The sequence below is a fragment of the Bos taurus genome, chromosome 18 (genome assembly GCF_002263795.3).
Source record: "Bos taurus isolate L1 Dominette 01449 registration number 42190680 breed Hereford chromosome 18, ARS-UCD2.0, whole genome shotgun sequence".
Taxonomy (NCBI): Eukaryota; Metazoa; Chordata; class Mammalia; order Artiodactyla; family Bovidae; genus Bos; species Bos taurus.
Window position 1 is genome coordinate 38,290,551 of NC_037345.1, and position 13,269 is coordinate 38,303,819.

Below are 13,269 nucleotides of genomic sequence, written 5' to 3' on the forward strand. Positions count from 1 at the left end.
CAGGATGAATCAAGAAGAGCTCTCTGAGCACCACCCTGACCCACTCCCTCAGGGTGCCCTGCTCAGATGGGCTCCGTGTCTCCCCAGTTTTTGACAGAAGGTAGATTTTCTAGATGGGAATCTGAATCTGTTAAAAATAATGGACAGAGAGCCTAGTATGATTTATCTAAGTAGGGAAGGCTGAGAGGGAGGGACTTGGTCTGTAAAGAAGAGGAAAAATTTCTGCTGGTGGAGAATCGAGTTCTTCCCGCCCTGCGAGGGTTTGCAAATGTCTGTCACATGGGAGAGGCAGGCAAGTAAGAACTCTCAGCCCCGATGGGGGCCCCCAGTTAGGGCCTTTAAAGTAAGTTTCTGTCTTCCTGGTGGGTGTTGTTATTCATCACCTGTTTCTGTACACTAGGCTTTGAGCCTCTTGTCTGCAGGTCAGTACCACCACTGGGGTTGGGTCCTCCTTAAATAAACCCTCCTGACTTCAGGAATATGAACAAGCAGCAGCTGGAGAGATGGGTTCTTACATCCCTGAGCAGAAGTGGCTGTAATCAAAGTGCCTTGTTCCATCTGACCAGTGTCCTGTGTGTTCTCGTGTGACTGGCCAGCTCTTTGTAGACTGCAGAATGGTGCCCTGGACTCTGCCTGGGTTTTTATGAAGATGGTGAGCTTCAGCCTATGGTCTCATGCACTGAAATTCACGTGAAGTTAAAGCTATATTTTAAATTCTCATAGTGTCTACATTTCCCTCCAAGGGATACAGAAAAAAAAGAGGGGCCTTGTTGGTGGACCAGCAGATTTCCAGAGATTTTCACCACAACCGTAGAAGGGAAATTGCAGGAAGAAAGCTGAGGTGGTGATGGGCGGTGGGCTTTCGTCTCGTGCCCCCATGTGGCCTCGCGAGAGGATGATGGTTGTCATGGAAACCTACACCCACAGACAGGCCTTTGCCCCGTTTCCACCCACAGGGACTGGAATGGAAAGAATGGCTGAGTTGGTGAGAGGGAGAAATAAAGAGGATTGGTCCAGCCATGTATTCATCTGAGTTGGATATTTCTGGAGAGAGTAAGTCAGCATCTTTTTGGTAGAAATGCTGCTTTAAAAAAAAAAGACAAGCAACTTCAAGGTGAAAGTTCCCTTTTTGGAAACATGAAGTTACATTATCTGGTTGGAGTCTCCAGTCAGCATGGGGTGGGGGGTGCTTACAGGGAGAAGGCAGCGTGGGGGTGGCTTGGGAATGGGCCCGCGTGGCAGCCCCGCCCATCTGCCAGAGAGGAGGCCTCGGGAACCTACTGTGAGAAGCAGACAGGCTGAGGCTGAGCCGGGTGTAGCTTTCTAGATTAGCTCCTCCAAATATCCCTGTGTGGACTGGCCTGGGGCTGAGCAGGAGGCCAGCCGGCTTTCTGGAAGGGGAAGCCTGCCCTGCTGGCCGAGCAAGAACTGCACTGTGCACGCCTGTGCCCTCCACCTCGCCCGGGTTGGGGCAGCTGGTGCATAAAGGGGGCAGCCTGTCCACGTCTCTCCTTGCCTCTGCACAAATTGGAAACGACTAACCTTGCCATATTTAGTGCAGCGCTAACGGCCACTCGCCTCTAAGGGGTAATCATGCGGGCATAAATTCGGAAAGTTGCTAAGCTATGAGCGGTCTTATGAGCATTAAAAGTGTCCTCTTTGCCAGAAAGGTCATTCATAACTTGGCTACCCTGCTGATGTACAGTCAGTGATATTGATTGATTAATGTATAAAAGCACCAGACCCATTTGCTTCTATGAAAGAGAATAAAGTGCAGTCGACTCTCTCTGTATTTTCACCTCATCCTTTTGTTTGAAGGACATTTTCCCCCTTCTTTTTGTTTTGCCGGCTAGGTTTAAGGGGGTTACAGAAAGCCAGTTTCTGCCAAGTAATGTGTTCACAAAGGGAACATTGATTCACATCAGTGTCGCTTGAATTACCCTTAAAGGTTTGCCAAGGAGTTGCTCTTACATTAACCTTCTGTTCACGAAGGAAGAAGTAAATATATGTCATAAAGTCAAGTTCATCGTTTGGATTTAGTTTTGGACCCGATCTAAACTAACGTCTTCCATGGCTGATTGGGTTGAAGGGCATTGCCCAGAAAGTCGCCTGTTCGTTTTGGGGAGGGGTACAGGCTGGGAGGGGGTAAAGGGAAACACGTCCAGCCCCACTGCCTGAGCCCTCTTGGGAACCAGATCAGGGAACCACGGCAGAGAATGTACTTCTGGAGCAAAGGTCAGTTCTTTTTGGCTGCCTCACGTTCAGGCTGAGGCGCTGTGGTCCCTTCCTCACTCTCAAAGCAGTTCATACAATCAGGTGGTGGAAATAGCAAGAAAGACCTTTCTTTGTCTGGAAGATGAAGGATTCTGGAAGGTGACTGGGCTTCTCGAGTTCAGTGGGATGAGTTAGCTAACCAGGCTTGAGAGCCACCCTTGACTTTCCCAGTCGTTCACAAACCTAGCAGGGCAGTAGGCTGCAGTTGGGAAAAAGAACTCCTCTGCTTTTTGTTTTAACCTCAAATTAAGTATATTTAGTTATACTTGTTGTTGTTTTAATTTTTCCATTATCCAGGCAGTCTGGAGAGTTTCCTGTTCTTAAAAAACCAAAATGGTGTTGGTGGGCTCTGAGACCTAGAGCATATTGATCGCCGTGTAATTTGGGGAGCTGTGAGTATTCTGTAGGGTAGAGCATTTTGCCAACTAATGGGCTTCTCCTGAGGTTTCTTGCAGTGACTTATGAGAACTGTCTGGAAGATAGCCCTGCGCTGGGCATGTCTGAGGACGTCTGTTCATGTCAGCTGATTGGCCATCTTGGATTCTTCAGCATCTGACGTGACCATTTGCGGAGTTGGAGGCATTTCCAAACAGTGTCTGAAGGAGGCTGGGAAGCCAGGGGAAGGCGGAATTCTGAAATGTAGGCTGCACTGAGCTTGAGGGAAGTGCTGTCTGAAGCGTGGCCTGCAGGTGCCAGTGTGGAGCTCCTGGATCGGCTGCCCTGGTGGGGAATGAACGCTGGTCGGTCGGCCTGTCTGTCCTTCCAAGACTTGGTGAAATCTCCTTTACTAAGGAGCTGTTAACCAGATACCAGAGCTGTTACCTGATAACAGCTTTTACTCTGAGCTGTTCATTCACGGGGCCCAGCAGAGGCGGGCCACTTTCTTTCTCTCCAGGCTCCTGCGGATGCTGGAAGAACCAGTTTTAGGTCAGTTTGCAGCTCTTGGGCTCAGAGCGTTGGTAACTGGGAGCCACAGAGGGGTTGTCTCTGGGCTTAGGGAGCATCATCAACACCTCAGTCTCCCCTGGGAATCTGGGCCCTGGGACCCAGATGCACCTTCCCTCTGCCGTGGGCAGCCACCACCCAGCGGTGCAAAAGCAGCAAACGAACAAGCAGTTGGCTTCTATTTCCCTCCCAGAGGGGGTTTGGGAATCTGAAGGTTTCTAAGCACCTGAGAATTTCTCCTAGTTCAAAGACGCCTCGTGGTGAGCTCGCTGCATCTGGCCTGTGCTTTGGTAGAGGGCCTTCACCATTTGGGGGCACCGGAAGCCCCCCATGCCACCCCCAGACACTCTTGAGTGATCAGGCTGCTGATGGGGTGGTCCGCCCAGGGCAGGCGCTCTGTCAGTCTTGGCGCTTCTTGGTTCCAGAGTGAGGCAGGGAGCCACAGGCAGACAGGCCCAGTGCAGCTCTGCAGTTACACGGAGGCCGTCCTGGGTTTCTTCCTCTTCACAGCAACCAGAGCTGTAAATGCTCGTCGCCAAGCTCACCCCAAGACACCGGGGAAGTGTTGGCCCATATGGGGAGCCACACGAACTTTATGTAATTGTTTAATTAAAACCTTGGTTTTCTAATTGCAGTCTAAACGCACACACCTTTTGTTCGTGAACGGCTGCCCTCTGTGCTTGGTGCTCTTGTGCACAGCGTTTCATCCCTGTTTTTATTTTTTCCAAGTTGAAAATCGCCATTTAAGTTCCCACCGTGGGGAGCTGGCAGGTGGTGTTTCTCACCACTGGGGGAGATGTGCCAGAATTCCTTTTGTCAGTCCTGGTCAGCATCTTCTCTTGGCCGCGGTTGCCTTTCTGATTTCATGTTGCAACGAATCAAATCGGTAAGCCCCTTCTAGGTATACCTGCTGGAATAATCAGAAAGAGAGCAAACCCCCCAGGTTTCTCTGGCATAAGCATTATTTTCCGTATTCCTGGGTTAGGAGTTGAAACAGATACGTTTTCACGTTTGCTCTTTAAAGGAGAAAACCTCCCCTCCTCGATTTCCAGATGAGTCCTGGCACCTTTTCTGCTCCCTCCTTTCTCTGCCGAGGTGATAGGAGCTGGCTCAGAGGATATACTGAGAATGAATCCATTTTCTTTCCTCTGTCTCTGCAGAATAAATTAGAATTTGCCTGATTTAATAAAATGGCTTCATCTCCCTGCCGTCTCCCCCATCTCCAGAGTATTCCTTCTGTAGTGGCCTGCTCCTCTATAACGGATCTCAGCACCGTATCTCCTCATTGCAGGAGAGCGGTTTCACATGTCGTGTGTTCCCTTGCACTCTCAGGCGGGCACAGTGTCACACGTGTGTGCACACGCCAGCTTTGGGGGATCCTGGTGGCTGAAGGCGTGGAAACGTGTCACCAGCCCTCCTCCTCTCTGTGGTCAGGCGTAATGGTTGTAATTGCTGTAGAGGTCGGTGCGATTTGTCGTCCGTCCGTCATTAACCCAGCCTCCTGGAGTTGATGTGACCACAATGTAGAATGTATTTTGGGGGGAAGAGAGAGGTTGAAGATGGAGGTTTGAAGCATAAATCTTCTCACCCTGCCCCAGCCCGTCCTGTGTTTAATTGGAACATGTTTATCTCTGTGGATGGTGGAGGGCTTTGCCATCTCCCTGTTACTCTCAGATGAACAGATGGCAGTTTGTTGTTGAACCTGGGGATGGTTTTTCCATTTGGACCTCCCCCTACCCCTCAAATTTGTGTTTTAATATCTAATTCCTAGGTTGATTCCCCCCCATTTCCTTTCTATTCTGACACTAATTATGCCAGCCTCATTGGGAGCCCTCACTGCTGGGAGGTACCCAGCTAAGTGTTAAGAAGGGTTTTAAAAACAGGCTGAACTCTTTCTTAATGAGGCTCAATCGGGCTCTCCTCCGGGTGGTTTTGTTTTGCTGATCTGTCAGTTTTTCAAGGATTTAATTGCACTTTTTTTCGTATTAGTCTTTGAAATTGGCCTATACAATCTTGCTATAAAATAACATTTTTTTTTTTAAAGCAGAAAGTTAGTAGCTTTTCTCTTCCCCTCTTTTATTGTTGCTGGGAGTTTTATTTTCCCTGTTTATCTCTCTAGACCATCTTCCACCCATCACCTTTGGGAGCCAGCAGTAAGTGAAGAGCCCAGAATAGAGTGTCAGGAGGGGGCCTACAGAGAGCCTGACGTCCAGGCCTCACGGGCAGTTTTCCCCGTTTCTTCAGCCTCCCATCTTTGGGACTTTGATAAGGCAGCTCAGCTTATGTCTCCGCTCCAGGGTCTGCTCTGGGTCAGGGAGGCGGGAGGGGGCGTCACAGCCGCTGTCTCTCTAGGCCGGAAGTGACAGATTCCACCCAGAGGTGCCAGGTCAGCTAACCAGCATCTGGAGTTCTCAGCCACAGGAATCGGAGGAGAGGAAGAGTGCAAGAGACAGAGTTGCCAGGCAGGGGAGGGGGCAGGGGAAGCAAGGCCATATCCTTTATGCTATTATCTTTATGGCGTCGAGAAACATGCTTGAAGCAATCAGCGTGAAATTCTTAATTGCTTCGCTTACTTCTGCTCTCCTCATGGGACAGATTGTGCAAATGCCGGAGCTGCCAGGACCCTCATGTTAGCGCACTGTCCCTACTGCACACACTATTTTTAACTAGTGCTTTGTTTTGCAAAGATGCACAAAGCCTTTTCTTTCCTTTTTTTTTTTTCCCCTTCCCTAGGATGCTAATAAACAGCAGAGGCAATAAAGGGCTGCTCTAGCCACCCTGACAGCAGCTCCACTTATTAGGCTGTGCGTCTCACTCTCTCCTCCTGCCACCCTGCCTTCTGCTTCCTCTCTCTGGGTTTCTTCATTCCCTCCTATGCAGTATGCTTCTGAGCTTTAAAAAAAAGATTAAAAAAAATTTTTTTTTAATTTTTGCTTCTGAATTTATCTTGTGAACCAACCAACTTCCCTTTTCCCCTTACCACCCTCCTGAATCTTATTTGCATCCCTCTCCTCCTCTCTCTTCTGATGTGTATCTTCCTCTTTGAGATTTCCAGTCCCCCTCATGAGGATGTAAAAATCCAAGAACCAGATCTCAGAGATTTCAAAATAAAATAAAAGTAAACTCTTGCTTAAAAAACACTTTAGCAGGAAAGCCAGGCTAATTGTAAATCAATGGGTCTTAAAATGCAGCATCGATCTCCAGTTAGAAGTTTGAAGGGGAAAGCAGTAATTACTTCACCAGAAGGTAGGTTTTCCTCTTAGTAAGTTCTGGGCAGAAAGAAGGCTCATTAGGGCAGCACTTCGGAATCAGAGTAATTAGTTTAAAAAGTACTTTTGTGGTGTTATTCCCTCGGCTAGAAATTATTGGAGTCTTCACAGATTTATAGCTCAATTCTGATAAAATTTGATTTATTATCGTGTTTGGTGTGGAAGAATCTTGATACAAAATCACTCAGGTGAAGACTCAGGAAAGTGTGGATTGGAGCCTTGGGAATGAAGAGCCTTTTTAGAGTAAGTGGCATTTGATTCTTTCAAGATTCCTACTGTTCCCTGAGAGTATTGAATGTGGCCAACCTGGGACCCTAACATGGGAGCCCGCTTAAACCAGTCTTGGCCAACCTCGACAGCGAGCAAGCAGAAATCTTAGTAAAGGAGGTGATTTTCCTGTGTGAGTAGCATGCTGACGTGCAGGTTCAGTGACCAGGTTGGGTGTGACACAGACATCCTGTGTCACCCAGCGTGGGTCTGCTGGAGCATAATTTCCGTGAGGCCAGGAATATCTCCTTGTCCAGTTGGATCCACAATGCCTGGAATGTAGTAGGTACAAACTAATGGATATGTTTCATGACTTGATGAGTCAGTAAATGAATAGACAGATTTTCTTTTCTGTCTTAGACAGCTTCTAAGCTCTTGTCTTTAGGGGGAGAAACCCACCAGGGAAGCTTTCTCTCTGGTTAGATTATCAACTACCTCTCTGAGCATACATTCTCACAGAGGAAGCAGACAGCCCTTTCTTAAAGGGACTCGGTTTTTGCTTCCATGGAAGGTCATCCAAAGGACATTCTGCTCCTTGATTTTTTTATTTTTTTTCTTACAAAGAAAATGCACATGAAACAGTACTTTTACGTCAACTGTGATCTTACACCAAGGCATAGCACCCTCCATCTTCTTGCAGTGTCTTTCTCAGGCTAGGCTGGTGTGACTGGCAGGTAACACGTACATCAGAGTGTTTTGTCAATGCAGAGCTATGGGTTTTTAAAATCGTCCCAGAAACTTCAAGTTTTCCACATTGTTTCCCAGAGAGATTGTCTGAAGAGTGCCCTCCGTTGTTGATCTAGAATTATACGGCAGATGAAGCAGTGGGGACAAAGCTGGAATCCAGACTGCCGGGAGAAATATCCATAACCTCAGATATGCAGATGACACCACCTTATGGCAGAAAGTGAAGAGGAACTAAAGAGCCTCTTGATGAACGTGAAAGTGGAGAGTGAAGAAGTTGGCTTAAAGCTCAACTTTCAGAAAACGAAGATCATGGCATCTGGTCCCATCACTTCATGGCAAATAGATGGGGAAACAGTGGAAACAGTGTCAGACTTTATTTTTTTGGGCTCCAAAATCACTGCAGATGGTGACTGCAGCCATGAAATTAAAAGATGCTTACTCCTTGGAAGGAAAGTTATGACCAACCTAGATAGCGTATTCAAAAGCAGAGACATTACTTTGCCAACAAAAGTCCGTCTAGTCAAGGCTATAGTTTTTCCAGTGGTCATGTATGGATGTGAGAGTTGGACTGTGAAGAAGGCTGAGCACCGAAGAATTGATGCTTTTGAACTGTGGTGTTGGAGAAGACTCTTGAGAGTCCCTTGGACTGCAAGGAGATCCAACCAGTCCATTCTGAGGGAGATCTTCCCTGGGATTTCTTTGGAAGGAATGATGCTAAAGCTGAAACTCCAGTACTTTGGCCACCTCATGCAAAGAGTTGACTCATTGGAAAAGACTCTGATGCTGGAAGGGATTGGGGGCAGGAGGAGAAGGGGACTACAGAGGATGAGATGGCTGGATGGCATCACTGACTCAATGGACATGAGTCTGAGTGAACTCCGGGAGTTGGTGATGGACAGGGAGGCCTGGCGTGCTGTGATTCATGGGGTCGCAAAGAGTCGGACATGACTGAGCAACTGAACTGAACTGAACTGAAGCAGTGGTTTGTACACTTTTATTAGTGGAGCCCCCTTTCTTAAAAAATGAAAACTTGATTTGAACCCACTGGATAATTTTTAATGACTGAACTGAACTAAAACTCCTAAAATAACTATAGATAACTATAGTTATTTTAGGAGTTTTAGTTCAGTTCAGTCACTCAGTTGTGTCCAACTCTTTGCAACCCCATCGACTGCAGCATGCCAGGCTTCCCTGTTCATCACCAACTCCCAGAGCTTGCTCAAACTCATGTCTGTTGAGTTGGTGAAGCTATGCAACCATCTCATCCTCTGTCATCCACTTCTCCTCCCACCTTCAACCCTTCCCAGCATCAGGGTCTTTTCAAATGAGTCAGTTCTTCACATCAGGTGGCCAAAGTATTGGTAAGCTTCAGCATCAGTCCTTCCAATGAATATTCAGGACTGATTTCTTTTAGGATGTACTGGTTTGACCTCCTTGCAGTCCAAGAGACTCTCAAGAGTCTTCTCCAACACCACAGTTCAAAAGCATCAATTCTTCGGTGCTCAGCTTTCTTTATAGTCCAACTCTCACATCCATACGTGGCTACTGGAAAAACCATAGCCTTGACTAGACGGACCTTTGTTGGCAAAGTAGTGTCTCTGCTTTTTAATATGCTGTCTAGGTTGATCTTAGCTTTTCTTCCAAGGAGTAAACATCTTTTAATTTCATGACTGCAGTCACCATTTGCAGTGATTTTGGAACCCAAGAAAATAAAGTCTGTCACTGTTTCCATTGTTTTCCTATCTATTTGCCATGAAGTTATGGGACCAGATGCCACGATCTTTGTTTTTTGAATGTTGAAGTTTAAGCCAGCTTTTTCATTCTCCTCTTCCACTTTCATCAAGAGGCTTTTTAGTTCCTCTTCACTTTCTGCCATAAGGGTGGTGTCATCTGCATATCTGAGGTTATTGATATTTCTCCCTGCAATCTTGATTTCAGCTTGTGCTTCATCCAGTCTAGCATTTCCATATAATGTACTCTGCATATAAGTTAAAGCAGGGTGACAGTATACAGCCTTGTACTCCTTTCTCAATTTGGAACCCGTCTGTTGTTCCATGTCTGCTTCTGATTGTTGGTTCTTGACCTGCATGCAGATTTCTCAGGAGGCAGGTAAGGTGGTCTGGTATTCCCGTCTCTTCAAGAATTTTCCACAGTTTGTTGTGATTCACACAGTGAAAGGCTTTACTGTAGTCAATGAAGCAGAAGTAGATGTTTTTCTTTAATTCTCTTGCTCTTTCTATGATCCAGTGGATGTTGGCAATTTGATCTCTGGTTCCTCTGCCTTTTCTAAATCCAGCTTGAACATCTGGAAGTTCTCGATTCACACACTATTAAAGCCTGGCTTGGAGAATTTTGAGCATTACTTTGCTAGTGTGTGAGATGAGTGCAATTGTGCGGTAGTTTGAGCATTCTTTGGCATTGCCTTGCTGTAGGATTGGAATGAAAAGTGACCTTTTCCAGTCCTGTGGCCACTGTTGAGTTTTCCAGATTTGCTGGCATATTGTGTGCAGCACTTTCACAGCCTCATGTTTTAGGATTTGAGTTTAGATGTGTAAAGCCAATGGCACGCCACTCCAGTACTCTTGCCTGGAAAATCCCACGGATGGAGGAGCCTGGTAGGCTGCAGTCCATGGGGTCACTAAAGGGTCGGACACGACTGAACTTCACTTTCAGTTTTCACTTTCATGCATTGGAGAAGGAAATGGCAACCCACTCCAGTGTTCTTGCCTGGAGAATCCCAGGGACAAGGGAGCCTGGTGGGCTGCCGTCTGTGGGGTCGCATAGAGTCAGACACGAATGCAGTGACTTAGCAGCATTTCTGTATCAAAAGAATAATAAAGCAGAGCTGATCAACCCTTTGGTCAAAATTAAGAGTTATGGAAGCTAGTTAGATAGTCTGGACGAAGCTTCTGTTTTGTGTATTTTGTTTGGTTCCATTGTTTTTCAAATCTTCATATGGAGGAGTAGTTCCAAATGTAACAGTTTTCAGCAGCCTTTTAGCCTTGTAGTCTAAATGCAGACGTTGTTTGACTCGGAGGCCTACACAAAAACGAGTTAACTTAGCTGTGCAAGTTAATGCCCTGGCCTCCAATGTGTTAAATTTTGGCATATGTCACAGTTGAGTATGTTTTATTATTGCATTTAATAATAACCAGTAATTTAATCACCAACTTAAAATGAAACTAGAATCAGAATTTGCCGAACCCCTGCAGCATCCCGGGGTTCCCCGGAGGCAGTTCAGGCACCGCTGCACTACAGCAGTCTACCTCAGACACACACTGGGTCTCTACGTTGTAGCAGCCTAAGGCATGGGGGTGTTGAATGACTGATGGAGGGCCTCCGGACTGGGTGTCTCCCCGTCCCTTGGATTGGATGACGGCTGCCACGTAGAAGGCAGCCTTCTGTCCCACGTGAGGAGTGGCTTTACGGGTGAAAGAGATCTCAGCCTTGGCTCTGCAGCCTCTGCCCTCCTCTCTCTGCTGTCTGTGCGTCTCCATCCTCAGAGAGAGTCGCCCGTCAGGGCCTTCTCTCTCTGGCCTCTGCGTCGGTGTGTTCAGTGCTTGCCTCCGTCCTGTGACTATGGGAGTACTAATGGTCCACGTGGAAAAATGTCACTTTCTATTTATAAATGAGAGGAAATATTTCTACTGTTTATGCTAGAAGCCCTGAGCCGCGCTTTCAGACTCTGAGAATTATGTCTCTCAGCCGTGGCCTCACTGGCCTCCTGCGCTCTGTCACCGCTCTGCTTTCTTCCCCACCCCCCACCCCCCTTCTGCTTTTCACCACTTCTGGTTGCCTGTACCCTCTCTCCTCGAGTTAAATGTTTGTGCTTGCAAAGTTTATTAATAGCACCAGCACCGCTGAGTGGAATAGTGATTTGCTTCCCCTTTTTAATTTAATTTATTTTTGGCTTTTAGTAACAAATCTGCAAGAATATTTCAAGCTGCTCCCTTTTGAGGCAAACTCCAGTTAATCCCTTTAAGCACATCTTGGGGGTCAGGCATTCCCGGAGTACCCTCTCACAGTCGTAGGCATCGCAGTTCATCCCCTCTGCAGTAAATGCCCTGGTGATCACTGTTCCTCGGAGGTGTTCCAGCTCTGGATCCATGGTCTGTTCCACTGCACACTCCCCTTCCCCGAGCCTTTTCTAATATAACCTGCCTAAAGACATGTCACCGCCAGGGAAATTTTTTTTCCCAGCTGTGACTTGACAGTGATATTAATGCTGTCTAAACAATCCATTGCACGCCTTTCAGCAAACTTCAGAATGCAAGGCGTGGACGTCAGTTAGGTGATGGGGTGGAGTGGGGTGATGGTAGGGTGATGATTCCTAGGCGACAAGTCCTTCCCATACCTGGAGCTTGGGTTATGAGGTCAGGGTCATGATTTCCTATCGAGCCCATCTGTTGTAGGTGTTGAGTAATGGGGATGCCGTTAGGTGTGGTCGGCAGGTGGGATTGTGGATCAGGGGCCTTGGCTGGCTTCCCCAGGTGAGCAGTGGGTCTGTGATGGTGGTTGTGTCTTTCGGCTGTTCCCATCATTGGGACCCATCGGCTGGTCCCATCATTGTCTGGCGTGTTGTCTAGCGTCCAGTCTGGAGACCTAATCACCTCTGCCGGAGCCTCGTCTAGAAGCTTCTCGTGGCCCCTGCAGTCCTCTCGTCTGCACTCACAGTCCCTGGCCCCTCACACCGGTCGTTCTGTCTCATGTGTCCTAAGAGAGCCATACTTCTGTCACCTTAGAACATGGAGAGGTGATTTTCAGATGGAAGTGGAGGCGGGGGTAGGTGTGATTTTGTTTTGTTTTGTTTTGCCTTGATAGTTGAGCTCCAAGTGGCAGAGAGACCACTTGGAGGTCAGTTGAGAACCAGAGACTCTTGAGTGAGGGGTTGCTCTTGACATGGCTCTGTCTCCTACCTCTGAACAGCCCAGGGAGCGGACGGCAGCCGCTGGCAAGGAATTGATTGCATTAATTGATATGCCAATAAGAGAGCTTGTTACATCCGCCATTGGTTAGGAGGCCAGCTAACAAGTCCACTGATCAATGGCACCAATAAAGATTTCATCCATTAATGAGCAACATGGTAATTAATGTTATCCATAAACCAGTTAGCCTGGCTAGCCAACGCTCTGGTTCGCGCCATGAGTGGCAGTGCCAAAAGTGGCCGGGCAAACACCCTGTTCCGTGTGGAGTTCCACATGGGCCTCCAGGCAGGGTCATGGGCTGTGTGAGGGAGCCTGAGGCCCTGGGAGGTTTTCTCCCAGTGGAGCAAGAAAAGAAGACCTGGAGCGTTGAGAGCCTTGGCTGAGCAGAGAAGGCAGATGGGGTCGTTGCTGGGCCCCAGGCTGGGCGCAGCTGTGCCTGCCTCGTCCCCATACCTGCTGGGCAGAGAGTCGGCCACACTTGTCTCTTCTGACTCCTTTGGTCTTAGAGCTTTCCCACGCGAGCCTCTCAGGGGCTGTTAGGGGCGTAATGGAATGACTGCACTCCCGGGTCACTCCAGTCCCAGCTGGGCACGCGCTCCCCAGGGACACCCCTTGTCAGTGGCTCACACGCACGGCCCTGTGCTCCTGGAGGGCGGGCCGTGGCCTCTTCTGGGAAAACCATGGACAAGTGGTGAAGTAATTAACATCCCCCCCAACCAACCCCAGCCCCTGCCTCCGTGTTTCACTAGGAAGGAACATTTTGCTAGAAGAAAGAAGGAAAAACAGACGATTTGAAGCTGTGCCTCTTTTCCTGCCACCCCCCCCCAACCTTGGTTTTTTGAAATGACATCAGTGGCTTGTTTGCCAAGCATAACCTGGCAGCCTGGCGGCTCTGCCTGACT

General features: G+C 48.0%; 1 protein-coding gene across 5 annotated transcripts in view; it reads left to right on the top strand.

The window, feature by feature from the left end:
- Positions 1–13,269, top strand: part of ZFHX3 (zinc finger homeobox 3) — a 256,592-nt gene that overhangs the window by 180,908 nt on the left and 62,415 nt on the right. The gene's annotated exons all lie outside the window — the stretch shown is intronic.